Source organism: Marmota monax, unplaced genomic scaffold (assembly GCF_021218885.2).
Source record: "Marmota monax isolate L192 unplaced genomic scaffold, Marmota_monax_Labrador192_F-V1.1 WCK01_AAM20220418_F8-fsc00168, whole genome shotgun sequence".
Lineage (NCBI taxonomy): Eukaryota > Metazoa > Chordata > Mammalia > Rodentia > Sciuridae > Marmota > Marmota monax.
Window position 1 is genome coordinate 3,766,723 of NW_026692492.1, and position 27,538 is coordinate 3,794,260.

At 63.3% G+C, this 27,538-nt stretch overlaps 1 long non-coding RNA gene across 1 annotated transcript; it reads right to left on the reverse strand.

Moving 5' to 3' along the window:
* Positions 1–22,728: 22,728 nt before the first annotated feature.
* Positions 22,729–26,082, reverse strand: LOC124092053 (uncharacterized). The gene is made up of 2 exons (XR_006851496.1): positions 25,969–26,082; positions 22,729–23,280 (listed from the first exon to the last, which is right to left on the reverse strand). It is a non-coding gene; the product is annotated as an uncharacterized LOC124092053 (long non-coding RNA).
* Between the last annotated feature and the right edge of the window lie 1,456 nt (positions 26,083–27,538).

Below are 27,538 nucleotides of genomic sequence, written 5' to 3' on the forward strand. Positions count from 1 at the left end.
AGACCCCCTCCCCACCGGGGCTTCAGCTGAATCCGCGTTTGCAGCCGGGAGCCCGCTGCGCCTTTCACGGGGGATGTGCAGAGTGGGGTCAGCTTTGTCCCTTCCCGGCTTCCCACCCGCACGTGGCCCCCCTGACCCCTGTCCTGCCTGGACCCTTGAGCACACCGGTCCTGCAGCAGCCCTGATCTCACCCACTCCCTGAGAAGCAGCCCCGCCAGCCTCCGGCAGCCACGGGGTTAACGGAGGCTGCGCTCAGGTGACCCGACCCCAGAGGGGCTTCTGGTTTCCGGCTCTTTCCGGCTGTTTCCGGGCCGGTTGAGGGACGCCCTTGGGGCAGATCTGCAGGTGTCCAGCTGGCCCTGCAGGAACAGCAGAGTCCTGCGGCAGACCAGCTGGAGGCCCAGGAGTGGACGGCAGAAGTCGGGGTCCCCGCGTCCTGCTGCTGAGCCCAGGGCCCCTGACAGGGGCCCACCCTGGGGCACGGTGGCCCTGGGAAGGGGCTCTGAATGCCCTGCCCAGTCCCCAGGGCCAGGAGCCTTTCCCCAAGACCAGCACAGCTGCTGGGCGTCGGCCGCCCTCAGCCCATTAACACTGCTCCTGGACGATCGCGCACCCAGCCCCGGTGCAGAGGCCCGGCCTCCCAAGACACAGCAGCCTCCTGCAAAGAAACCCCAGGCCCTTAGCGGAGGGTCACTGTCCCTGTGCGATTGACCTAGAGTCCTCGGACCCAGGGAGAGGGACACAGCCACCCAGCGCTGGGCTAGGAGACGGGCCCAGCACGCACTGGACGGGGGTCCTGCGCAGGAAGGCGGCAGGTTCTGCCGATGGACGGTGCCCCCCTGCCCCGCCACACCAGAGGTGCAAGAGGGCACCGGGGATTGAACCCAGGGCACTGACCACCCAGCCCCGTCCCCAGCCCTGTTTTGCATTTTATTTAGGGACAGGGTCTCACTTGAGCTGCTCAGGGCCTCGCTTTGGCGGAGGCTGGCTTTGAACTCACGATCCTCCTGCCTCGGCCTCCCGAGCCACTGGGATGGCAGGCGGGGTCCCCACTCCTCACAGAGCAGGACCGGAGGCAGGTGGCAGAGGAGGCCGCCTTCCCGGCAGGACCGGCCACCGCGCAGCCCAACATGAGCAGGGAGGTGGACGCTGAGGACCTGGGTGGAGGCTGCGGCGGGTGGGAGGGGCCGGCGCTGCTTCTGCCGAGTTTCTCATCCTGCAGAGCAGCAGGGGTCAGGGCCTCCTGTGCGCGGGACCCTGGCCAGGGAGGCCGAGGCTGGCTGGACCACCCACGCGGCAGGCCCCGGGCCCCAGAGCGTCCCACCCCCTCCCCGCCTGTCCCTTCCGGGGACCTTCGCCAACACCCGGCCTTCCCACGGCCGCCCCCTGCATTTCTGGGGCCTCACTCGGCCTCCAACCCCGACCCCCTCCTGGGAGCCTCCAGACCCGAGAGCCTCCTCCGCAATCAAGGAGGACCAGAGGGAAGCCAGCCTGGGCTCTGGGGGGCCACACACGGAGGGGTCTGCGCAGGGGGACGGACCCCAGACCCCCACCCCAGGACCCAGCATCCCGGACCCTGATCCCCGGACCCTGTGCCTCGACCCTCACGCCCGGAAACACCGTGCCCCGGACCCCGCTAGCTCTGCAGCTCTGACGTTTCCTCTGCCCCAGGAGGCCACCGGCCACGGCCCTGGACAGCACCCCCCATATTTATTCCCAGGTTCTGAGAACAGTGCAGATGCACGCTGTGTAGACCCAGGGGCTCAGATGCACGCTGTGTAGACCAAGGGGCTTGGATGCTGTGTAGATCAAGGGGCTCAGATGCATGCTGTGTAGGCCCAGGGGCTCAGATGCATGGTGTGTAGACCAAGGAGCTCAGATACATGCTGTGTAGACCAAGGGGCTTGGATGCTGTGTAGATCAAGGGGCTCAGATGCATGCTGTGTAGACCCAGGGGCTCAGATGCATGGTGTGTAGACCAAGGAGCTCAGATACATGCTGTGTAGACCAAGGAGCTCGGATGCATGCTGTGTAGACCAAGGGGCTTGGATGCTGTGTAGATCAAGGGGCTCAGATGCATGCTGTGTAGGCCCAGGGGCTCAGATGCATGGTGTGTAGACCAAGGGGTCAGATGCATGCTGTGTAGACCAAGGGGTCAGATGCATGCTGTGTAGACCCAGGGGCTCAGATGCATGCTGTGTAGACCAAGGAGCTCGGATGCATGCTGTGTAGACCAAGGAGCTCGGATGCATGCTGTGTAGACCAAGGGGCTTGGATGCTGTGTAATCAAGGGGCTCAGATGCATGCTGTGTAGACCCAGGGGCTCAGATGCATGCTGTGTAGACCAAGGGGTCAGATGCACGCTGTGTAGACCCAGGGGCTCGGATGCATGCTGTGTAGACCCAGGGGCTCAGATGCACGCTGTGTAGACCCAGGGGCTCGGATGCATGCTGTGTAGACCAAGGAGCTCGGATGTACTCTGTGTAGACCAAGGAGCTCGGATGCATGCTGTGTAGACCAAGGGGCTTGGATGCTGTGTAATCAAGGGGCTCAGATGCATGCTGTGTAGACCAAGGGGTCAGATGCACGCTGTGTAGACCAAGGGGCTCGGATGCATGCTGTGTAGACCCAGGGGCTCAGATGCATGCTGTGTAGACCCAGGGGCTCGGATGCATGCTGTGTAGACCCAGGGGCTCGGATGCATGCTGTGTAGACCAAGGGGCTCGGATGCATGCTGTGTAGACCAAGGAGCTCGGATGCATGCTGTGTAGACCAAGGGGTCAGATGCACTCTGTGTAGACCCAGGGGCTCGGATGCACGTTGTGTAGACCCAGGGGCTTGCATGCTGCGTAGACCCAGGGGCTCGGATGCATGCTGTGTAGACCCAGGGGCTCAGATGCATGCTGTGTAGACCAAGGGGTCAGATGCACGCTGTGTAGACCAAGGAGCTTGGATGCATGCTGTGTAGACCCAGGGGCTCAGATGCACGCTGTGTAGACCCAGGGGCTCGGATGCATGCTGTGTAGACCCAGGGGCTCGGATGCATGCTGTGTAGACCCAGGGGCTCGGATGCATGCTGTGTAGACCCAGGGGCTCGGATGCATGCTGTGTAGACCCAGGGGCTCGGATGTACGCTGTGTAGACCCAGGGGCTTGCACTCTGTGTAGACCAAGGGGCTCGGATGCACGCTGTGTAGACCCAGGGGCTCGGATGCATGCTGTGTAGACCAAGGGGCTCGGATGCATGCTGTGTAGACCAAGGAGCTCGGATGTACGCTGTGTAGACCCAGGGGCTTGCACTCTGTGTAGACCCAGGGGCTCGGATGTACGCTGTGTAGACCCAGGGGCTTGCACGCTGTGTAGACCCAGGGGCTCGGATGTACGCTGTGTAGACCAAGGGGCTCGGATGCATGCTGTGTAGACCCAGGAGCTCGGATGTACGCTGTGTAGACCCAGGGGCTTGCACTCTGTGTAGACCCAGGGGCTCGGATGCATGCTGCGTAGACCAAGGGGCTCGGATGCATGCTGTGTAGACCAAGGAGCTCGGATGTACGCTGTGTAGACCAAGGGGCTCGGATGCATGCTGTGTAGACCCAGGGGCTCGGATGCACGTTGTGTAGACCCAGGGGCTTGCACTCTGTGTAGACCCAGGGGCTCGGATGCACGTTGTGTAGACCCAGGGGCTTGCATGCTGCGTAGACCCAGGGGCTCGGATGCATGCTGTGTAGACCCAGGGGCTCGGATGCATGCTGTGTAGACCAAGGGGCTCGGATGCATGCTGTGTAGACCAAGGAGCTCGGATGTACGCTGTGTAGACCCAGGGGCTTGCATGCTGTGTAGACCCAGGGGCTCGGATGCATGCTGTGTAGACCCAGGAGCTCGGATGTACGCTGTGTAGACCAAGGAGCTCGGATGCACGCTGTGTAGACCCAGGGGCTTGGATGCTGTGTAATCAAGGGGCTCAGATGCATGCTGTGTAGACCAAGGGGTCAGATGCACGCTGTGTAGACCAAGGGGCTTGGATGCATGCTGTGTAGACCCAGGGGCTCAGATGCACACTGTGTAGACCCAGGGGCTCGGATGCATGCTGTGTAGACCCAGGGGCTCGGATGCATGCTGTGTAGACCCAGGGGCTCGGATGCATGCTGTGTAGACCAAGGGGCTCGGATGCATGCTGTGTAGACCCAGGGGCTCGGATGCATGCTGTGTAGACCCAGGGGCTCGGATGTACGCTGTGTAGACCCAGGGGCTCGGATGCATGCTGTGTAGACCAAGGAGCTCGGATGCATGCTGTGTAGACCCAGGAGCTCGGATGTACGCTGTGTAGACCCAGGGGCTCGGATGCATGCTGTGTAGACCCAGGGGCTCAGATGTACGCTGTGTAGACCCAGGGGCTCGGATGCATGCTGTGTAGACCAAGGAGCTCGGATGCATGCTGTGTAGACCCAGGAGCTCGGATGTACGCTGTGTAGACCCAGGGGCTCGGATGCATGCTGTGTAGACCCAGGGGCTCGGATGTACGCTGTGTAGACCCAGGGGCTTGCACGCTGTGTAGACCCAGGGGCTCGGATGCATGCTGTGTAGACCAAGGAGCTCGGATGTACGCTGTGTAGACCCAGGGGCTCGGATGTACGCTGTGTAGACCCAGGGGCTTGCACTCTGTGTAGACCCAGGGGCTTGCACTCTGTGTAGACCCAGGGGCTTGCACTCTGTGTAGACCCAGGGGCTCGGATGTACGCTGTGTAGACCAAGGGGCTCGGATGCATGCTGCGTAGACCAAGGAGCTCGGATGCATGCTGTGTAGACCCAGGGGCTCAGATGTACGCTGTGTAGACCAAGGGGCTCGGATGCATGCTGCGTAGACCAAGGAGCTCGGATGCATGCTGTGTAGACCCAGGAGCTCGGATGTACGTTGTGTAGACCAAGGGGCTCGGATGCATGCTGTGTAGACCCAGGGGCTCGGATGTACGCTGTGTAGACCCAGGGGCTTGCACGCTGTGTAGACCCAGGGGCTCGGATGCATGCTGTGTAGACCAAGGAGCTCGGATGTACGCTGTGTAGACCCAGGGGCTCGGATGTACGCTGTGTAGACCCAGGGGCTTGCACTCTGTGTAGACCCAGGGGCTTGCACTCTGTGTAGACCCAGGGGCTTGCACTCTGTGTAGACCCAGGGGCTTGCACTCTGTGTAGACCCAGGGGCTCGGATGTACGCTGTGTAGACCCAGGGGCTCGGATGCATGCTGTGTAGACCAAGGAGCTCGGATGTACGCTGTGTAGACCCAGGGGCTTGCACTCTGTGTAGACCCAGGGGCTTGCACTCTGTGTAGACCCAGGGGCTTGCACTCTGTGTAGACCCAGGGGCTTGCACTCTGTGTAGACCCAGGGGCTCGGATGCATGCTGTGTAGACCCAGGGGCTCGGATGCATGCTGTGTAGACCCAGGAGCTCGGATGTACGCTGTGTAGACCCAGGGGCTTGCACTCTGTGTAGACCCAGGGGCTTGCACTCTGTGTAGACCCAGGGGCTTGCACTCTGTGTAGACCCAGGGGCTTGCACGCTGTGTAGACCCAGGGGTTCCCCCCGACCCAGCACTTTGAGGCTGCAGGTCCTGCGCGGTGCTGCCGGGGCTGGCGGTGCCCGGGTCCGCAGTGCCACGGCCCACCTCCTCCCAGGTGCACCCTCGGCCCTCGGCTCAGCCCTCTGTCCACACACGCGCAGCCGGTGGTGTTTCCTCCGTCCACCTCGCGGCCTGGGAGCCGGTGTGGGGGGCGATGGCTCGCGACAGCCCCTGGCAGGGCCCTGGCACCGCCCCCTCCCCCAGCCTCAGACCCAGGTCCCTTGGGCAGCCATCGAGGGCCTCGTGGGCCGCGAGGGCAGGAGGATGAATGCAAAGGCCGCGCTGGTGGCTTAAAGCGGCCACTCCTCACCCGCGGCCCTCATGGCTCCTGCCCCGGCTCCGGGGCCTTCGGGAAAACGACCGCCCTCCCCCCCGGCCCCACCACAAATCAGGCCCCGGGCCTCGAGCTGATCTCCGCGGAGCCTCAGTTGAACCCACTGGTCGCCACGGCTCAGAATAAAGTCCACCGTGACCTCCACCACGAGGCCCACGACGGTGCCCAGCCAGCGACTAAATGGGGCTTCCCACCGCGGGTCCCCAGGTCACCTCTCGGCAGGACATGGGCAGGGGCGCTGTGGCCCCGGCCAGGTATGTGCAGGGAGCACCTGCCATTCCCCGTCCCCTCCTTCAAATGCCTGCTGCAGCCCTGGCCCCAGGACCTTGGGACGCGCCTGTGGTGGAGATGGGTCTTTGCAGAGGTGATGGACATGCAGGGGGTCCCCAGGGTGGCCCTGACCCCAGGTCCTTTGCAAACCTCTGGTGTAGACGCAGAGGGCAGAGGGCAGAGGGCACGCAAAGCAGGGAGGCCCAGGAGTCTCGGGGTCGCTGTCTTTCTCTTCAGGGGCAGGAGGAGCACCCAGGACCGTGTACCAGAGACGGGGGAGCCACTCTGCCTCCTGAGAGGCTGAGTGACGTCCCCGTGACTTCTTGAGCGTGTATGTGAAATTCTGCGCATCCTCTCAGGCTGGGCTCCCGTGGGTCACGCTGCCATCTCCTGGGAGCCTCCCTCTGTGACTCGTGTCACCAGGCAGGACAGGGCTCCGGGTGCTTCCGTGAAGGCCTCGGGCACGGGAAGATCTGGGGGTTCGGGACCCAGATGGAAGCCACCAGGAGAGGAGCTGAAATCACACAGGAATCGGAGTCAGTGTGTGGAGAGACCCCTGCTCGCGGCCAGTCTGTTTCAAGGAATCGAGGACCAGAGTGTCCATCGATGCCGAAAGGAGGAAAAACAACAGGGAATACTACGCAGCCAGAAAAAAGGATGGGCTTTCTCACTCGCGGCCACCTGGGTGGAACTGGAGGACACCGCCTTAGGGGAAATGAGGCAGCAGGGGGACACGGGCACCGCCCGAGCTCACCCATACGTGGCATCCTCGGGAGTTGATCTCGTGAAAGCTGAAGGTGAAACGGGCTGGTGGGGGGTGAGGGAGGGCAGCAGAGGAAGGAGGAGACGTTGGCGCAGAGATGCAAACCTCCCGGCCGACAGCAGGGGGCCGTCCAGTCGGGCCTTGTCGTGGACCTTCTCCTGGGTCCTCCATGGGGGACGGGCAGGGGGCTCTCGGGTCTCTCTGGTGAGGACCCTCGTCCCCTTCATGGGCTGCACCTGGGAGTCAGCCCTCCCAGAGCCCCCCCACAGCAGTGACCACTGGCTCACTGTGACCCCGATTCCTGACAGGAACAATCAGAGGAGAGACGTAGGCTGGCTCGTGGCGACGGAGGGTCCGTCCATGGCGGGCTGGCCCCAGGTGGACACTGTGGCCACGGGGCTGGTCAGCTCAGGGCAGCTGGTGGAAGTCGACAGAGAGAGAAGCCAGGGACAGGATACAGTCCCCAAGGGCAGGTCCCAGTGACCTCCTTCCCGGTGGTCCATTCGGGCATCAGTGGTGACTCCCGGGCACAGGTGACCAGGTGTCTCGGCTCTGCCCTCGCCCATGGACGATTCTGGTCTCCAGGAGGGACTGGGTTTTGCAGAAGCAAGTGAGTCCCTGCCATATGGGTGGACAGGACAGCTGGCCCTCCCAGACTCTGGCTTCCTATCTGGGCAGTGACCGCCTGCGTCACCCAGGGGTCCTCCCCGCAGCCTCAGCGATGCCAGCACCCTGCCCTCGGCCTGCAGAACTGCAGCTAAGGAAACCTCTTGTCTTGATAAACGATCACCCTCAGGTCCTTGGTCACAGCCACAGAAAATGGACTAAGGCTGGAGTTCAGGAAGGGCAGACGTTCAGCAGCCCCCGCCCGAGGGCCGACTTCTCCACCCCCTCAAAGGTTACTTAAATCCCTTCACTACACACAATCACAAGCACACACGCATGCACACACAGAGAGAAATACACACACACACACACCTGCACCGCCTTGCTCACACTCAGACACACCTGCACACCTGCATGGCGCCTACTTGGACATGCATGTGACAGCACACAGACACAGCATACACATACACATGTGCACACGCACACACACACTCACACGGACACACATGCACATGTATGAATACAGGTGCATCCCAGAGACACAGTTACTCGTGTGCATAAACAGATTGCGTGTGTGATACGTGTGTATGTGGGTGCACACCGACACACGTGCATACACACTTACAGATGCATGCACAGAGACACGCATGCACTACTGTGCGCGGAGATGCGGACATGGGCACCCAGCGCGCATGCACGCAGGCGTGTGCACAGACAAGCAGGTGCATGTCTAGAACACATGTGCTCATGCCTCACGCACGGGCACGCACGGGCACGCACGGTATACACAAGCACGCATGCGTGCACACAGAGCGCGCACACACACGTCGTCCCGCCCCGCAGAAGGGATCCGGCCGCGCTGCCTGCAAATCCGGGCTGGAAGTTTATGGAGCAAAATCCAAACCAAAAAAAAAAAAAAAAAAAATGCATGACTTTTGGGGGGTCGCTGAGCAGAACCTGGGGCTCGGGGCATGTCACCGCCATTCAGCGCGTCCCCTGCGGCCGGGTCAGGGCTGCAGAGGATCCAACCGCTGCCCACCCAGGCCCCCCGGGGTGCAGCGGCCTCGGGCGCCAGGGAGGGGCGAGGCTGCGCTCCCCGCCGCTGCTCTCGGTGCAGCCACCCGCGCCCTGCGCCCGCGTAACGTGTCATAATTTGGCCGCGGATTCTGACAGCCCTGCGTGACTGGGGCATTAAATCATGGCCCCGAGGGACAATCACTCTGGCAATCGCTGCCGGTCGGCCTGTCATCTCCTCCCACACACTACCTATCATTTTTGACATGATTGGATCAAAATTAGTCAGTACATTTAGATGTAAATTAGGGACATCCAAGAATAATAATGAGCACGAAAATGCAGGCCCGTGTAATTGACAGGGAGACAGCTTCCTCGCCCGCTCCGCGTCCCGGGCTTATTAATGCCCTGATAACGAAAGTACGTATCAAAAAAGTCAGGAAACTTTTTTGAGGGGCATATTTAACTAAGCCTTAAATCCCAAATAAGTCTATAATGTCAGCCCGCCCCGAAGGGGAGCTCCCACACGGCTCCCCCGACGGGGACGCAGCCGGCCCGCCCCCCCAGCGCACAGCGGGCGCCCTCCTCCACTGCACCCTCCTGACCTGGGGCGCACCCGGGGCCAGGGGACTGTGCTCTCCTGACCTGGACGCACTCAGGACCAGGGGACGGTGCCCTCCTGACCTGGAGCGCACCGGGGCCAGGGGATGGCACCCCCCTCCGGACCTGGAGCACCCCCGGGCAAGGGGACAGCACCCTCCTGACCTGGAGCGCACCTGGGGGCCAGGGGATGGCACCCTCCTAACCTGGAGCACACCCCCAGGCCAGGGGACAGTGCTCTCCTGACCTGGACACACTCAGGACCAGGGGACTGTGCCCTCCTGACCTGGAGCGCACCGGGGCCAGGGGATGGAGCCCTCCTGACCTGGAGCACACCCCCGGCCAGGGGACAGTGCTCTCCTGACCTGGAGCGCACCCAGGGCCAGAGGACGCCAGCCCTTGACCTTGTCCAGCACCCTGAGCTGGCTGCTGCAGCAGAGGGTATCGGGCAGCCCTGTCCTCCTAGGCAGACTGGCATTGGGTGGGCCTCTTCCTCACCGACCTCCCACCAGGCCCGGGATTGCTCCTGCCCAACAGAGCCCCTTCCCTGGGCTGCCCAAGGAGCCGACCGAGATGGGGCAGAACAGCAGACCAGGCGACCCTCAGGCCCCATCCCTGGGGCCCCAAGGACAAAGGGCTTCAGGTCCAAAGCCACCCGGCCCGGCCACGGCTCTGCGCAACGCGGACTGGATCGTTCCAACACTCAGCTCTCCGGTTCAGGGAGGTCTCCGTGGGTGGGTTTAACCCAATCATCGTCCCCCCATCCGGGATTCTGCGAGCACACTCGTCGAAAATACTCAAAAACCATTTTTGCAACACGTGCAGACCTGGTTCCTTGCCGTTATTCCCCGAGCGACACAATGTCGCCACTGTTTGCCGAGCGCCCGAGCAGGTATTAACCTCAACCAGGCGACGTTCAACGTCCGTGGGAAGCTCGTGCCCTTCTTGCGCCAATGCGCGCCGTTCCCTGGAAAGCGCGCGCGCATCCGTGGACTTGGGGAGCCCAGGGGATCCCAGAAACAAGCCCCCATAGGCGTCACGGGGTAGCCACATATAAACGCGTGCAGAGGGGGAGGGACAAAGGGAGGAACTGACGCCAAATGCAGCGCTTTGGGTCCGTCTGCTCCGATGCGCACAGGCCAGCGTAGGGCGGCCGGGAAGCCGGTTTCCTGCAGACCCCGTGCGCGGAGGTGCCTTGAAAACGCTCCCCCGGAACCCACGCAAATCCCGTGGGTCTGACACGCGGAGGTAACCAAGGTCCCCAGCGGAGGTGACCAAGGTCCCCAGGGGGTGCCCTCCACAGGAGGCCAGGTCACGTTAAATTAGTGATTAGTGCGCACTGGGGCCGGCACCTGTGTTCAGCCCCGCGCGCTGCTGCATGAGGTCATAATTAAACACCACCGGCTGCGTGGACCGAGGGGTGGGGACTCCAGAACCAGGGGGTCGCACAGGGAGCAGGGACAACATGACCACCTGCCCGTGGCCAGCAGAGCTGGGAGGGACACTGGGGTCCCACGGACAGGGAGGCGCCTCCACGGCACAGATTCCGAAAATGCCAAGCTGCCCGGGCCATGGAGGTTACGCCCCGTGCTAAACTGCGACGGGCTTCGGAAGGTCGTCATCAAGGTCACCGCGGCGCCGTGGGCATCCTCAAGCGCCGTGGGTGCTCTCCGCATGGGTGCTGGGCGCTGTTGCTACGAAACTACGAAGCGTGGTCTTCGCGCCCTCGGCAGATGGTGCAGGACAGACAAAGGAAACAGGAAAGAGCTCCCAGCGTGGGAGGAACCACGGACATCTGTGCAACAGACATTCCCTGACCGACCTTGTGTTTGCAAAGTGACCTCCCACGTGCCAAAGCATGAGAGACTCGGACAGCCACCAAGAGGAACTTCCCTGTTGCCCAACCTGGATTCCTCGGGAAAACTAGGAGAGTCTCTTCAACAGGAGGCAAGTTTGAATCGTGTGCTGTTCGCAGATGGCACTGATGACAAACCGGCTTCAAAGCAAGAGTGGAGGGCACCTCTTGGACATCAGTGCCCAGAATGACCTCACATCTGTTCTCCGAGCCACCGGGGCCTCCTCGAAGCATAACCAAAGCCAAAGCCCGTATGTATGTCCTCTCCAAGAAGGGAGGCCGCGTTGCGCACCTCGGGCGCTGAAGGGCTGTGGGAGGGTGGCTTCAGGGCCGTCCTGCGTGGCCCTGTGAGGACAGCGACTGTGGTCTGCAGGGAAATATAATACCATCCTGGGCGTGGTCTGTCCTGGGGGCGTGGCCTCCCGTCGTGGGCGTGGTCTAGCCATTGGGGTGTGGTCCGTACTGGGCGTGGTCCACCCTCCAAGGGTGTGGTCTGTTGTGGGCATGGTCTGTCCTGGTTGGCGTGGTCCATCGTGGGCGTGGTCTGTCTTGATAGGCTTGGTCTCCCATCGTGGGTGTGGTCTGCCTGTGAGGGCATGGTCCTTCCTGGGCGTGGACTGTTCTGGTGGGCGTGGCCTGTTCTTGTGGGCGTGGCCTTCCATCGTGGGCGTGGTCTACCCATGGGGCGTGGTGTGTGTGACTGTCATGGGCGTGGTCTGTCCCTGTGGGCGTGGTCTGCCATCACGGGCGAGGGCTGCCCCCTCATGTAGATGGCCTAGTCCTCCCATCATGGGCGTGGTCTGCCCTGGAGGGCGTGACCTCTTGTGGTGGGCGTGGTCCGTCGTGGGCGTGGTCTGTCCTGGTGGGCGTGGCATCCCGTCGTTGGGGTGGCCCGCCCATCCCACCACTGGTCCTGAAGCTGCCCTGGAGGAAGGTCCAGGTGTCTCCCTGAGGGAAGCCTCCCGAGCTCCTGCCCTGCAGGGCCTCTGCACGGGGGCCACTGGAACAGGAGCGGGGCACTGTCCCTCACAGCATTCGGACAACACGGAGCCCTGGGAGGGTGACCAGGAGGCCCGGCCCTGGACACCCCTGGGACATGGAGGTGCAGAACTGTGCCGCCTTGGCTATTCAGAGGGTCGTCCCAGCTGGGAAACCCACCGTGTGCCAGTCACCAGCACTGGCCGCCCTTCGCTGCAGCTGCCGGTCATTATGTGCCCTGGAGCAGGTTCAAGACGTCCCCACCCCCGTGTCCACCTTGACACAGGCTGGATCAGAAACAGGGTCTCTGCAGAGGTGGTCAGTGCAGGGTCCTGAGATGGGCTCCTCCTGGGTCAGGGGGCCCTCATGCCATGGCCGTGTCCTCCCAAGGGACAGAGGAGGGGACACAGACCCAGAGGAGGAGCCCCGTGGAGACGGAGGCAGAGACTGCAGTGGGGGGCCACCAGCCCAGGGCCACCTGGAGCCCAGGAGCTGGACAGGCAGGAGGAGCCCCCTGGAGCCCTGGAGGGAGCTCAGCCGGGGACCCTGGTCCAGCCCCTGTCCTCCAGGGTGGACGCTTGGGTTCCTGGTGTTGTGAATGCCCTTGAGTGACCTTGGCACCCTGCCATCTCAGGCCCTCTGAGCTCCACTGAGGCAGCTGTGACAGGCAGTCACCCAGAGACGACCCAGGGTGCTGCTCACAGACACGTCACTCACTGCCTTCTTCCTGTCACCTCCACCACGGGATTCCAGGGGCCGCTGCCCTGGCAGGACACTTCTGCTCTGCGTCTTCTTCCTTGGAGAAACCTGGTCCATTCCCGTGGAAAACCACGGTGCAGGACACAGCGCCCGGGACACCCCCCGCCAAAGACACACTTGGGACCCAGGAGAGGACCGTCCGAGGCTCCCTGAGCCGATGTCCACCTCGGAGGACAGCAGGAGAGAGCCAGGCCACACAGAAAGACTCCGGTTCCCGGGACGAGTCGCCCTTCCCAGGCTGCTCAGATGCTCGCGGCTTCTGTGGGGCGGAGAGGCCACTCCCGGGCGGGCACCTGGCTGAGACGGGGCGTCCAGCTACCTGGGTCTCCGACAGGCTGCACCATGTTGTGCACTTTGCTCCAAAATCCACCAAAGGACCCACATTCACCTGGAGCTTCCTCTCAGCCTCTGCACCGGGGGCCTCTGGGGCTGGGGGCCTCTGGGGTGGGCTGTGCTGTGCGCTGCAGGAGGTGGAGCAGCCTCTCTGGGCCCCACACACCAGGAGCCAGGAGCAGCCCCTCCTCACTTCTGGCCCCCAGCAGTGTCCCTGGACATGCAGTGTCCCCTGAGTGGGGGGCAGCCTGGTCCCCACCTGGGTGTGGCTGTCCTGAAAGCCTCAGGGCTCTTTGGCACAGTCCCAGCGTCCGTGGGAGCCGCTTCCTCTCTGTGAGCAGGGCCCTGTTCTGGGAACCCTCCGGGTCGATGTTTGTGCCCAGGGAGTCCTCTGCCGGCTAAGGCCTGGACTGGATTCTGCAGCACGACGTGATTTTACTTTATGAATCTCGGACCCAGAGCTGAGCAGACCCCAGCAAGGTGCTCAGACCGCGGGTCAGCCCCACCTGCAGGAAAAGAAAGAATCCCACTCCCGGGGCCTGAGCGGGCAGCAGCAGCCGGAGGCAGCCCGTACCACGGGAGGGACCTCGGGGCAAATGCACAGGAAGATGGGTGGCAGTGCCTCCCGTCACAGCAGATCAACAATGACGAGTTCATGCCAGAGCATGAGAGACTCAGGTCAGCTACCGAGAAGAACTTCCCTGTTGCCAAACACTGGGTAACTCAGCTAAACAGGAGGTGAATTGGAAGGAGTGGATCACTGTGTGCCAATCACAGACGGGCATCCATGACAGATGAGCTTCCATCTGGCGCCCACTCCTACCAACTGAGCACCCCAAGATCCTCAGGCCAGAGTTGGACCCTGAGTCTGAGGGTGGAGGTCAGCATGGAGGGCACCGTTCCCATTAGGGACATCAGTGGGTGCTGGGTCCCACCTCGACAGGTCGCACTTGGTAGGTGGTGGGCCCTTTAAGAGATGGAGTGTGTGAGAGGAAGTGAGGTCATTGTGGGTGTGGCCATGAGGAGGACACTAGGACCTCAGGCTCTTCCTCTTCCTCCCTTTCACTTCCTGCCCATGAGGTAGAATGGCGGTCATGAGCCCCGGGCCCAGCCATCATGACCCAGCTGCTCCCCCACCAGAGACCCAAAGGCAGAGGGTCCACTTAGCAGAGACCAGAACCTGCAAAACCTTTCGTCTTCACAAGGCGATGGTGTCGCGCATTTCTCACAGTGACGTGACGCTGACCGTCACAGGACCAAGGCCAGGGGCAGGTTTGCATCCTTGGTGAAGACGGCCTTGCGTCTGGGCGTGGAGGGCTGGACCAGGCCCCGGCTGCCCCACGTTGGAGACTGTGCAAAGCGAGGCCAAGGTCCACCGAGCGCCCAGGAGGCTGACCTGGCAAAACCCTCTGTTTTCTCCGCCTCCTAAAGAGACGTTGGCAACATCCACAGGAGTCTCCCCAGTAGCCCTGCGTGGGCCCAAACGTCCCTTCCAAGGTGCCCACGGGGTCCCGATGCCCAGGACGTGTGGATGTCACCCTGTGCAGCGGGGCCAGCTGGGTACCAGCCCGGGACGTCTACGTCCATCCCCCAGAGCTGTGTCCGGGTTTTTCAGAAGCGACAAAGAAGCTTGGGTTAATGAACCCGAAACCCGACCACCATCTTCCCGTGAGAAGCGAGTTAAAATCATCTCGAGAAACAGTTACAGGGCCACCAAACAGGCACGGACTGCCACAGAGACAGACGGACAGGCCTGCGGGACAAATTGGGGACCCCAGATGCTGGGCCCTGAGGTGCACGCCTGGAACCCCAGCCACCGGGGAGGCTGAGGCAGGAGGATGGCACGTTGGAGGCCAGCCTTAGCAACGTAGTGAGGCCCCAAGGAACTGAGCGAGACCTGGTCTCAAAATCAGAAAAAAAATTTTAAAAAGGGCTGGGACGTGTCCCCACTGGTGGGGACCACAGGCACAGGGCGGGGACCCCTGGGTCTGGAACCCGGGCAGGGCTGGCCCCCCCCACCAGCCGTGTCCCTGACGTCCAGAGGGGAAGAGGGACCGCACTGGGGGCTCTCGTTTCTCCCTGGCGTTTGGAGACCGTCCGAGGTGGCCGTCGGGGCAGGTGACACGGGCCGCCATGCAGCAGTGGGGAGGGCAGGCGTGGGCCGTCCCTGGCCGCGGGCAGCTCACCCCTGACCGCAGCGAAGCTCGTTATCGAGCTGGGCGAGGAGCGGGCAGCGGGTTCCCTGGCCCCTGATGGAGCCCGTCTCTGGCCTCTGGTGGCCTCAGGTGGCCTGGGGAGGCCCTCCCTTGGTTTGAAGTCCGAGCCTCTGAACGTGACGAGGTCCCTTTCCGCACGGCCACCTTCTCAGGGATGGGGACTCGGCTCTGGGACAGCCCTGCAGCCACCTCCAGGCTCCCTGCCCGCGAGTCCCCCGGCCCCCCCCTTGCTTCTGCCACGTCCTTGACAGGACGTCCCTTAACCCGGGGGCAGGTCACCTGGGTCCCCGCCTGGTTTTCCCAGACCCTTTTTCATCTGAGCGTCTTCATTCCGTGGCCAGGGGGTCCGTGGGACACCACCCTGATACAGCCACCAAGTCACTGGTAAGTAAGCACCGAGCCTGGAATTGAGGAGTGGACACAGAGACAGAGGAGGACCACGTGGAGACGGAGGCAGAGACTGCAGTGAGGGGCCACCAGCCCAGGGCCACCTGGACCCTTAGGAGCTGGTCCATCTGCACAGTGGAATATTACACAGCCCTGAAAAGGAACGGGGCTCTGGCATCCGCTGCAATGAGGACAGACTTGAGGACACGGTGCCCACTAAAGAAGCCAGAGGCAGCAAAGGACGCGCAGCACAGGCGTCCATCCACAGGAAACACGCAGAGCAGGGGACCCCACAGGCAGGACGTGGCTTCCTGGTGGCCAGGGCTGGGGAGGGGGCTCCCTGTTGGAGGCGGCGCCTGCACAGCACGCTGGACCTTCCTGGGTGGTCACTGCGGTGGGCGTCCCTGCAGGTCACGAAATCCACTTGGAGCGTTCCCTGAACTCGGGGCCCCCAGGTCCAGTGTCGGGGGATTCCTGGGTCTGGGAAAAGCAGCAGAGACGCGGGTGACCTCGGGGGACGCTGGTGATCCAGAGGTCCGCGGCTGCCCAGCGGGGAAATTCTCAGGGATCCGGTCTTGGGGGGGGCCCCGTCCCCTCCGCCCCAGCCCCGGCGATGGCTGCCCAGAGTGGGCTGCAGACTCGGCCGTGCCCCAGCAGCCCGGGCCCCACCCTCCCTCGGAAGCGGGATTCTCCTGGGCGGGCGGCGCTTTGGGAAAGAGGAGCCGGCCCTGGCCTGGCCCTGCCTGGGCGGCCTCCCTCTCTCCCGGCTGCTCTCTGCTTGGCCACCCGAGTCCACCCAGCACCGTCCGTCCTGCCCCGGGGCCAGGCCGAGGCTCAGTGGCCGGCCAGCCCGTCCGCAGACCCGACTGCCCGCCCTGCCCTCCTCTGACCCGGAGCCCACCCCCCTGGGCCGCGGGCAGTTTGAAGCAACGTGGAGCCGCCCGTCCTGACCCGCAGGACGCCGGGCGCTTGCTCCGTCCGGGATTCGAGGAGGCCGTCTCTGGAGGCCGTCTCTGGAGGCCTGGGGTGAGGCTGGCGTTCCTGGGTTGGGAGGGAGCTGGTTCTTGGCGGCGGCTGCTTGGGTGTGCGGAGTCTCTGGTCCTGCACCTAAGCCGGACGGTGCGTCCAGGTGGGGACGGCGACCCCGGGCACACGGAGTGCAGAAAGGCCCTGCTGGGCTTCGGCTGTTGCTGGACGGCCATGCCTGGGGCCCTCGGTCTGGGGGCACTCGGTCTAGCCGCCCCCTCTGCCACCAGAGCCGCCGTCCAGCCTGCACCGGAGCCCAGCACTGAAGGGCTGGGCGCTCGCAGGGACCCCAGGGGGGCCCACGCTGCCCGCCACACAGTACACTGCTGCTGAGCCCCGGGTGGGCCTGTGGTCAGCCCCCGGGCGTCTACAGCTCACGCCCGTCTCCATAGCTGAAGCCCAGCCTGACCGCAGGCGTCTCCTGCTCAGGAGGTGACCTCGGGGCCCAGGGTGGCCCCCAGCTGTGAATGACGGTCCCACTGTCCCCACAGCCCATCTGCAGCTGCACTGGACAGTAACTGGGGACCCGAGGGGCTCCGTGACGGTCCACGTGGGTCTCCTGGGGCCTCTTTCCCTCCCCTGCCCAGAGGAGCGGGTCGGCAGCTAGACATTGGCACAGACTGGGCTCTGGGTGTTGTGGGCGTAGTGGGTGTGCAAGGTGACCCGCATGTGCCTGTCGGGGTGCGCGTGTGTGAGCTCAGAGTGGGCGTGGGTGTGAGAGTACGCGTGGCCATTGGCGGGGAAGGAGTGGCGGTGTGCTCACGGTGGAGGTTCATGGTGGGTCTGTGTGGGTGGAGGTCCACGGGCAAGTCCATGCTGAGTGTGCGCGGTGGGTGGGTTGACCCATGGTGGGTGGGTGGGTGGGTGTGGAGGTGAGTGTGCGTGTATGTTTGGTGCCGTGTGTTGTGCGTCACCTGCCCCGTGGTCCCCGTGGGTGGACGCCCAGCACGCAGGACGCAGCCCAGACCCTCTCTTCTTGGATGAGCTGTGGGTTCCGGGCGCCTTGCTCTGAGCTCTGGGGCCACCCGCGGCTCCCTGGCTGCCCAGCCAGGTGGTGGCCTGGGCCCTGTTATCTGTGGTCCCTTGACCCATCCTGCTCTGGGCCGCTCTGCTCCACAGCTGAGCGCCCAGCCGCTCGGGCTGTCCCCCCTGCCACCGTCCTGCAGTGATGGACAGGCCTTCCTGCCCGGTAAACTGGGGCCCACCCTGGCAGGGAGCCCTGACCCGCGGCAGTGTGGCCCTGTCCATGAGGGTGAAATCGCGTCCCCGCCCTCATCTGTGTGGCCGCTTTGCAGTCGCGGGGCTGGGGGGTCCTCGAGGACTCAGGGCAGTGCGCCAAGCAGTTTGGCAAAAGCGCCCGCGCCGGCCTTGCTGGACCCTGGGAGACCCAGGGAGACCCAGGGCGTCCTGGCTGCCCACCCCTTCCTCTGGGCAGCCTTTGGAACCCGGGGTGCTCAATTCGCGCAGACGGTGCGCAGGTCCACGCCGCCCCCCGGAGGCCCTCGGATGCCCAAGTCTGCGCCCTAGCGAGCGCGCCGCAGCGCACAGCGGTCTCCAAACCCGTGCGCGCCCCGAGGGACTCCAACGCTCCAACGCGCAGGGGCGCAGTGGGTCCCAGACGCAGTTCCCCGACGCAGTTCCCCGACAGCCCGCCCCGTCCTGCAGCGCGAGGCCCTCAGCCTCCCCGCCTCCCCGCGCCCTCAGCCTCCGCGCCTCCCCGCGCCCGCCCCGCGCTCCCTCCTCCCGGCGCCGCGTCTCGCCACCAGGAACAAATGCGGCTTGTGATTGAACATCACTTTATTTGCGGGCGCTGTGGTCTCTCCTTATCTCGCTGCGCGCTGCTCGGCTGGGCGGTTGAATTATGTATTAAGGTCAATGTCAAAACACAGCGCGGCGTCACCTGCGGGGAGCCGCCTTTTATGCGTGATTACCGAGGCGCGCGGGCGCTGTCAGCCGGCCCGGGCCGCGCAGCGTGGGGGCCGCCGCTCCGCGGGGCGCACAAAGGCGCGCGCGGTCCCCGAGGAGGCGCCCGCGCTGGATTTACCCAGATAAGCGCGCTCTTGAAAGGCGGCGCCCGCCTCCATCTGAGAGCTGTCAGGTGCACCTACGGAGCCGCGCCGCGAATCAAACGCGCCGGCCGCCGCCCGGGACGCCCCGCGTGTCATGTACGCGCTTGTAGTCGGAGATCTTATGAAGGGAGCCCTGTCAGCAGGAGCGAGCGGGAGACGTGTGGTTTTTACCCTCCCCTCCCCCCTTTTCCTTTAAAAAAAAATGCTTCAAAAGACAAGAAGCAAAACTTAGATTTTTTTTTTCTAGAAACTTCCTCCTTCTAGAAAAAAAAATGAATCACGGGGAGGGGAGATTGGAGAGAGAGGTGCCCCCAGACAGGGAGCTGGGGGTGACTGGGGCTAGGATCCACCCAACCCCTGAGCCACTAAACCCCTGAGCCCCATCCCCAACCCTCTTTCTGTTTCATTTTGCTACATTGCTGAGGCTGGCCTCCAACTTGCAATCCTCCTACCTCAGCCTCCCCAGTGGCGGGGATTAGAGGTGCATGCAGCACCCCAGGGCCCGGCTCTTCCCCTCTCTCCTTTTTTTCTTCCTGAGGAACGTCTGCTCCATGGGTTCCAGGTTTTGTTTTGTTTTGTTTTTAATTCTGTGCGAAGTGTCTTCCTTTTAAAACATAAAGTGGATTTATTTTTGTCTTAACGGGCAGATTTTTAAAAGGCACATATTTATCGTGAGTTTCTCGAGACGTTTTGAAATACGCATCTGGGCGGAGAGGCTGGATGGCGCTAATTAATGTATGCGTTACCCCACACACTTGTCATCCCTCTGCACGGAGAACACTTAAAGCCTATTCTCCGAGCGGTTCTCAGTGTGCAATGCATTATTAACAGAGCCGTTAGGCTCCTCGCGAGCAGCTTGGATTTATTCCTCCTGTCGGCGCCAACTTGGAGATCCAGCCTCTCCCCAGCCGCCATTGTGCTCCCTGATGCTCTCATCCCAGGACAGAGGAGCCCCTGTGTCCTTGGTCCTTCTGGGCTCGGCTTATTTCACTGACCACAATAACATCCTCCGGGGATCTCCAAGCTGTTGCCAATAGATCTGCTTCTTCGTGGCTGAATACTACTCCACGGTGATCACAGACTGACCACATGTTCTCTCTGCACACTCCGGTTCATTGCAGGGACGCGTCTGTGTTGGGTGGGAGAAGCCATCTGCAGAAGGGAGACCCCACCAGGTGCTGTCACATCACCAGGACAAGGGACAAAAATTCCTCTGAAAATATGAAGTCCAGAGGCCACATGTGCCACAGCTCGGTTCTCGCGCAGGCGACTCACGGGCACACGTGCAGACACTGTGTGTGTGACACAAGTCCTTTGTCACTGGATCGAAGTCTGGGGACATCTGCTGGGTACAGCTATGGGCAGAGGAGGGTCAGAGGGAGCCCCGGTGTGGGAAAGGCCACTGCTCCATCCGGTGGCCCTGGGGGCTGCGCCCTGGGATTGTAAGGTGTCCAGCCACAGAACCCATAGCCCCAGCGTCCACCGGGACGATCGCACCCGACGTCCCCTTCCCTTTATGTCCAGTTAGTGTCCTTGTTGGATTTCCTCCCCGAGTGGCTCCAAGGGCGCGTCTTGGTGATCTCTGGGGGGCTCGGGTGGAGCCGGAGCCCTGCCTGATGGGGCTGTCCCTCCAGACAGGGCAGCCGGCAGGAGGCCACCGAGGGGACCGGCATGGCCCCTGAGCAGGTCTCACAGGGGCCGACGGGTGGGTGGGCTGGAGGCTCACAGGAGGGACAAGGCCAAGGGGGCCTCAGCTCCGTCTCTGGGACCAGGGGACTCTTCCTCCCTCCTCCCCTCCTCCCTCCTCCCCTTCCCTCCTCCCTCCTCCCCTTCCCTCCTCCCTTCTCCCTCCTCCCTCCCTCCCCTCCTCCCCTTCCCTCCTCCCCCTACCTCCCTCCTCCCTCCCTCCTCCCTCCCTCCTCCCTCCTCCCTCCTCCTCCCTCCTCCCCCTCCTCCCTCCTCCCTCCTCCCTCCCTCCCCTCCTCCCCTCCCTCCTCCCTCCCTAACCCTCTTCCCTCCCCTCCTCCCCCTCCCTTCTCTCCTCCCTCTTTCTCTCCTCCCTCCTCCCTCCCTAACCCTAACCCTCTTCCCTCCCTGTCCGTCCCCTCCCTCCGCCTCCTCCATCCCCCCTCCTTCCTCCTCCCTCCCTCCCCCCTCCCTCCCCTCCTCCCCTCCCTCCTCCCCCTCCTCCCCTCCCTCCTCCCCTCCCCCTCCTCTCCTGGTCCTGCAGCCCCACTCACCTGGATCCCCGAGGCCCCATCCCAACCACCCCCTGCAGCATCGTGCCTCAGGGGCTGTTCCTGCACGTGGTCAGCAGATGCCCCTGGAAGGTCAGCAGGCCCCTGCTGGCGTGACCCTTGGACTAGCGCCCTCCTTGCACAAGCAGCAAGGTCCAGACACTGCGTGTCCCTGGGTGTCGGCCGCCCAGGTCCGGGGCCATAGGAGCTGTTTTCTGCCTTTGGAATGCGTGACCTCTGGGGGCCTTGCTGGCCAGGGAGGACTGTCCATCCTGGGGCGGGGCGCTGATTCCCCAAGATCGCCTTAGGTGGGCAGAGCCTCGCCATGAGACCCTCAGGGCTGCTGTCCACCCACCTGAGTCTCCAGGACCAGGTGCTGGTCAGCTAGGGCTGGCCCTCTGCCCACAGCCCACAGGGCTGTCCACATGGGCCTCTCCCAGGCCTGCTGGGCCGCGGCTGGTCCCCAGACAGGAAGGTGCTGGGTTCTGGACCTGCCGCCGGCTCTGGGCCGCCCTGCGCCGGGTGTGTCCAGGACCCCGGGGCTGCGGCAGCTCCTGGGCACCCGGCAGAGTGGGCGCTGGCTGCTGGGCACGTCCACCTTCGCTTCCCGGGCACCAGCTGTGGGCCTGTGAACCGAGCCACAATGGCTCCCGACGTCCAGGCCTGATTACCGTCAGCCTGGCCTGGGCGGCTCCTTATCAAACCTCTGCGTCGTCGTACCAGGAGCGCAGACTGGGCGCGGTGCTGGCGAGTTCTAATGACCGGCACTTACCCTGTCTCCCAGGCCCGGGCTGTGGGTGCCGAGCCCACGTCCAGCAGGGACCCCGCAGCCCTGACTCGCCCCTGGCCACCTGGCCAAGCCAGGTTGACCCCTCTGACCTGCCTGGACGCTGAGTGGCTGGTGCAGGCACCGTAGGCAGCCTGGGGGCCTGGTCAGGTGGCCACTCTGCCTGGGCCCAGGAAAATCAAGGTGGGGGGGGTTGTAAGACCCGACTCCATGTCCCCGAGATGGCCCGACCATCCTCCCCCACATGCACAGAGGACAGACCTGATCCCGTCGGCCAATCTCACAGGCCAAGGACGCAGCTGTGGCCCCGCTGACCACAGTGCCCCCTGAGCCCCTGTGGCCCAGCTCATGAGGGTGCTGACCTCCTGTATGGAGGTGGGGGTGCATTTCCCATAGCTGGGGTCCCCAAATCTAACCCTAACCCCCAAGGTAACCTGGGACAACCATCTGGCCCTCTCACAGGACCAACTGTGTCCCCTAAGACACCCCCTGCAGCCCTGGCCCCAGGACCTTGGGACGTGCCTGTGGGTGGAGACGGGTCTTTGCAGAGGGGATGGGGGTGCAGTGAGGTCCCCAGGGTGGCCCTGACCCAGCAGGACTGGGGTCCTCGTAGAGGAGGAGATGAGGACACAGACGCACACAGAGGGACGCCCCGGGAGGACACAGGGAGAAGACGGCGGCTGCCAGCCCAGGGGAGAGGCCTTGGGAGGAGCCCGCCCTTCCCACCCTGGACCTCGGACCTCCAGCCTTCAGGACGGGGAGATAGACCTCTGCTGATCTAACCACCCACTGTGGGGCTTCGCTGTGCAGCTCGACCTTGAATGGGCACAGAGTCCCCTGAGCCACCCGAGTTCACCAGCAAAATGAGACCAAGCCGTGCCTTATGGTCCCTCATGCCACCAGCACAGGGGCAGCAAGGTGCCCGTTGTTGGCTGGAGGAGAGGCAGAATGTGATCCAGGGGAAATGTGATACACGTCTGGCCAAGCCCAGCTGCATCCTGGGTAAGATGGCGGGGCCCTGGGCCACGCTGGGGGCCATCATCCAGACCCACCCACCTGTCCACCGGGGTCCTCTCAGTAGCCACGGGATCCCAGACGTGGGAGAAGTCAGGCAGTGGGCAGGTGAGGCGTCCACCACAAAGTGCACTTCTCCCAACACGGGAGGTGACGTCCAGGTGGCAGCGTCCCGAGAGCAGGGGACGGTCACCACCAGGGTGTGGGAGGAAACCCCAGCGCCATTGTGTTTGGAGAAATTTCCAACCATCTGTCCCCAGCTGAGGAATGAAGAAGCCTCACCCAGCAGCCCCTCGAGCGCGGGATCCCCAGGACGGTTCACGAGGTCCGTCCAGCGAAGCAGGAAAAGGCTTGAGAGACATAGGAGAAGCTTCCGGAGCAAGAGAGCAGCAGCTCCCCGGGTCCTGCAGAAATGTCCTGGGGATCGGCACCAAGGGTCAGGTCCAGGTGGCTGGACAGAGAAGTGAGACCTCACGTCCACCACACCTCTCCCGCAGGACACAGGGGGGGCACATGCCAAGGTCAAGGACAGACGCTGGAAATGGGACCAGGAGGAGGGGGATGGGGGAGGAGGGGGATGGGGGAGGAGGAGGAGGAGATGGAGGAGGAGGAGGAGATGGAGGAGGAGGAGGAGGAGGAGATGGAGGAGGAGGAGGAGATGGAGGAGGAGGAGGAGGAGGAGATGGAGGAGGAGGAGGAGATGGAGGAGGAGGAGATGGAGGAGGAGGAAGAGGAGGAGGAGCAGGAGATGGAGGAGGAGGAAGAGGAGGAGATGGAGGAGGAGGAGGAGGAGATGGAGGAGGAGGAGGAAGAGGAGGAGATGGAGGAGGAGGAGGAGGAGATGGAGGAGGAGGAGATGGAGGAGGAGGAGGATGAGGAGGAGGAGATGGAGGAGGAGGATGGGGGGAGGAGAGGCAGGAGGAGGAGGAGGAGATGGAGGAGGAGGAAGAGGAGGAGGAGGAGGAAGAGGAGGAGGAGGAAGAGGAGGAGATGGAGGAGGAGGAGGAGATGGAGGAGGAGGAGATGGAGGAGGAGGAGGAGGAGGAGGAGGAGATGGAGGAGGAGGAGATGGAGGAGGAGGAGGAGGAGATGGAGGAGGAGGAGATGGAGGAGGAGGAGGAGGAGATGGAGGAGGAGGAGGAGGAGATGGAGGAGGAGGAGGAGGAGGAGATGGAGGAGGAGGAGGAGGAGAGGGGGGAGGAAGAGGAGATGGAGGAGGAGGAGATGGAGGAGGAGGAGGAGGAGGAGATGGAGGAGGAGGAGATGGAGGAGGAGGAGGAGGAGATGGAGGAGGAGGAGATGGAGGAGGAGGAGGAGGAGAGGGGGGAGGAAGAGGAGATGGAGGAGGAGGAGGAGGAGATGGAGGAGGAGGAGGAGGAGAGGGGGGAGGAAGAGGAGATGGAGGAGGAGGAGGAGGAGAGGGTGGAGGAGGAGGAGGAGGAGGAGATGGAGGAGGAGGAGGAGGAGAGGGGGGAGGAAGAGGAGAGGAGGAGGAGGAGATGGAGGAGGAGGAGATGGAGGAGGAGGAGGAGGAGGAGGAGATGGAGGAGGAGGAGGAGGAGAGGGGGGAGGAAGAGGAGATGGAGGAGGAGGAGATGGAGGAGGAGGAGGAGGAGATGGAGGAGGAGGAGGAGGAGATGGAGGAGGAGGAGGAGGAGATGGAGGAGGAGGAGGAGATGGAGGAGGAGGAAGAGGAGGAGGAGCAGGAGATGGAGGAGGAGGATGGGGGGAGGAGAGGCAGGAGGAGGAGGAGGAGATGGAGGAGGAGGAGATGGAGGAGGAGGAAGAGGAGGGGGAGGAGGAGGAAGAGGAGGAGGAGGAAGAGGAGGAGGAGGAGATGGAGGAGGAGGAGATGGAGGATGCTGGGAGCCATTAGCCAAGTAGGTATGACAATTTCCTTGCCAGCGTACCCCATGTTGCAGTGACATTGAATGTACGTGACCTTGCTCAAGGACCAAGGCAGATTAGGGTGTTCCCGGTTTTAAGATAATCGTGTTTAGGGCGTTCCCGGTTTAGGTTCCAGGTTTAAGGTTTAAGATTATTCCTGCTGGGAATAGGGCGTATCCTGGTGCCTGAGTTCCCCTTGAGTTCTCACGGGATTCAGACAGTATATTTTGGAGATAGAAGCCCAGTGGAAGTGGATTTGGGCAGAGAACGTGGATTTGGGAAGAGAACGTGGATTTCCCCAGAACGTGATTGTAGACGGCTGGTGTGAGTTTGGGAATAAAGAGTTGCTGTTTGAATCTACAAGCTGTGTGGTGGCTCATGATTGTGTGCCCAGCCAGACTGCGGCATTTGTGCCCAGCCAGACTGCGGCAGGAGGAGGAGGAGGAGGAGGAGGAGGAGGAGATGGAGGAGGAGGAGGAGGAGATGGAGGAGGAGGAGATGGAGGAGGAGGAGGAGGAGGAGATGGAGGAGGAGGAGATGGAGGAGGAGGAGGAGGAGATGGAGGAGGAGGAGGAGGAGATGGAGGAGGAGGAGGAGGAGGAGGAGGAGGAGATGGAGGAGGAGGAGATGGAGGAGGAGGAGATGGAGGAGGAGGAGGAGGAGGAGATGGAGGAGGAGGAGATGGAGGAGGAGGAGGAGATGGAGGAGGAGGAGATGGAGGAGGAGGAGATGGAGGAGGAGGAGGAGATGGAGGAGGAGGAGGAGAGGGAGGAGGAGGAGGAGAGGGAGGAGGAGGAGGAGAGGGAGGAGGAGGAGGAGAGGGAATTTTAGAGACTAGAAGTCACCATCCAGGGGTCCCAGGCTGAGCCCCCTCCAGGGGGCTCCTCCTGCCTGTCCAGCTCCTGGGCTCCAGGTGGCCCTGGGCTGGTGGCCCCTCACTCCAGTCTCTGCCTCCGTCTCCACGGGGCTCCTCCTCTGGGTCTGTGTCCCCTCCTCTGTCCCTTGGGAGGACACGGCCATGGCACGAGGGCCCCCTGCCCCAGGAGGAGCCCAGCTCAGGACCCTGCACTGACGACCTCTGCAGAGACCCTGTCCCCACACCAGGTCCCACTCACAGGTTCTCACCTGCATCCTTAATCACCTCCACCATCCTCCCCTCCACCATCCATCCCCATCTGCACCATCTGTCCTCCCCTGCACCCTCCTCCCCTCCATCACCTCCCCATGGTCCTCTTCCCCCAGCTGCCCTTCCATCATGACTCCTCGCCGCACCGTGGCCAGCTCCCCGTCCACACTCGCCGTCCAGCATGACGGCCTCCCGCAGGCTCACGTTTCTTCCATCTTCTCACCTCCTTCCTGTCCCCCCTCTCCCTGCACTTCCCCTCCTTGCTGGCCTGCATGGCCCCACCTGCTCCTTCCTGCCCCTGGCCCTCTGCTTCCTGGCCGGCAGCCACCACGTGACTTCTGGACCCTGGTGGCCCTGGCATGCTCGTGGTCCCGCAGAGACGTCCCTGCTCTGGGCCGCTGAGGGGTGAGTCCCCTGCAGGGGGAGAGCCACAGCCCGCTCTGGGGTGTGGCGGGGACCCAGGCCTCCCCATCGGGGACTCGAAGGCAGAACGGCCTTCTCCTGCGCCTGACCGCGAGCGCCCGTCCGGCTCCGTCAGAGGAGGCCAGCCCGCCCCGTCCTCGGCCCCGATTGACTCGTCTGAGGCGGCCGTGTGCTGTGATTCCTAATACAGTGCTGCGACGGCGGCTCACCTGATCTGGAGGTAATTAATACAAAGATCGTTGAATTAAAGATGTGAGTCTTGACACTGTGGCGGGGGGCTGAGGGACCCGGTCTCCAAGGCCCACATTATGCCGGAGACAGACCAATTAGCACTGAGTGTCTGCTTTTATGTTAACTTCAATTAGGGTCCTGAGATCCCCAACGTTGTTTTCCTCTCACCGTCTCCCGCCTCGGCCTCACATCAAAGGGCCGCGCCAGCACCGCAGGTAGCCGCTGCCGGGCTGGGGCAGGGGCCAGCGTGGGCCACCTGCCTGTGCGCGCTCCTGTGGGGTCACGTCGGGTGGCCAAGCAGAGGCCTGAGAGGATGGCAGAACCCCACATGGTGGGGTGGAACTCTCTGGAATTCATTCTCCCTCCCTGGAGGACAGGGGCTGGACCACGGTCCCCGGCTGAGCCCCCTCCAGGGCTCCAGGGGGCTCCTCCTGCCTGTCCAGCTCCTGGGCTCCAGGTGGCCCTGGGAGGGTGGCCCCTCAGTGCCTTCTCTGCCTCCGTCTCCACGGGGCTCCTCCTCTGGGTCTGTGTCCCCTCCTCTGTCTCTGGGGAGGACACGGCCATGGCACAAGGGCCCCCTGACCCTGATGGCCTCACCCTGAGATCCCTGCCCAGGACTGGGGTTAGTGTGGGCTTCTGGCTGTGAGCCCTGTGGACACTCGGCGTCTCTCCTCGTCTTGCAAGGACGGCCACTAACTCGTGCATCTCATTCACTCTGGCCGTGAGCTCAGCCTTGTCGACATACTGACACCGCAGCGTGGACGGCCGTGAGCTCAGCTGGGGCTCGGGGGTGGAACAGCATTGTCCCCTGGAGGAGAGGCCAGCAGGCCACAGTTTTAGAACTCAGCACGGGCAGGCGCGTTCTTTAAAAGCGAATGAATCAGCGAGCTGCAGGAGGGACACCGGGCAGGACTGGCTGACCACAGAGCACGGGGCGGGCGGGGAAACGTGCCCCATGGAGGGTCAGGGACTGTGTCCGGGCAGCTCTGCCCGGTCCGTGTTTTCCAC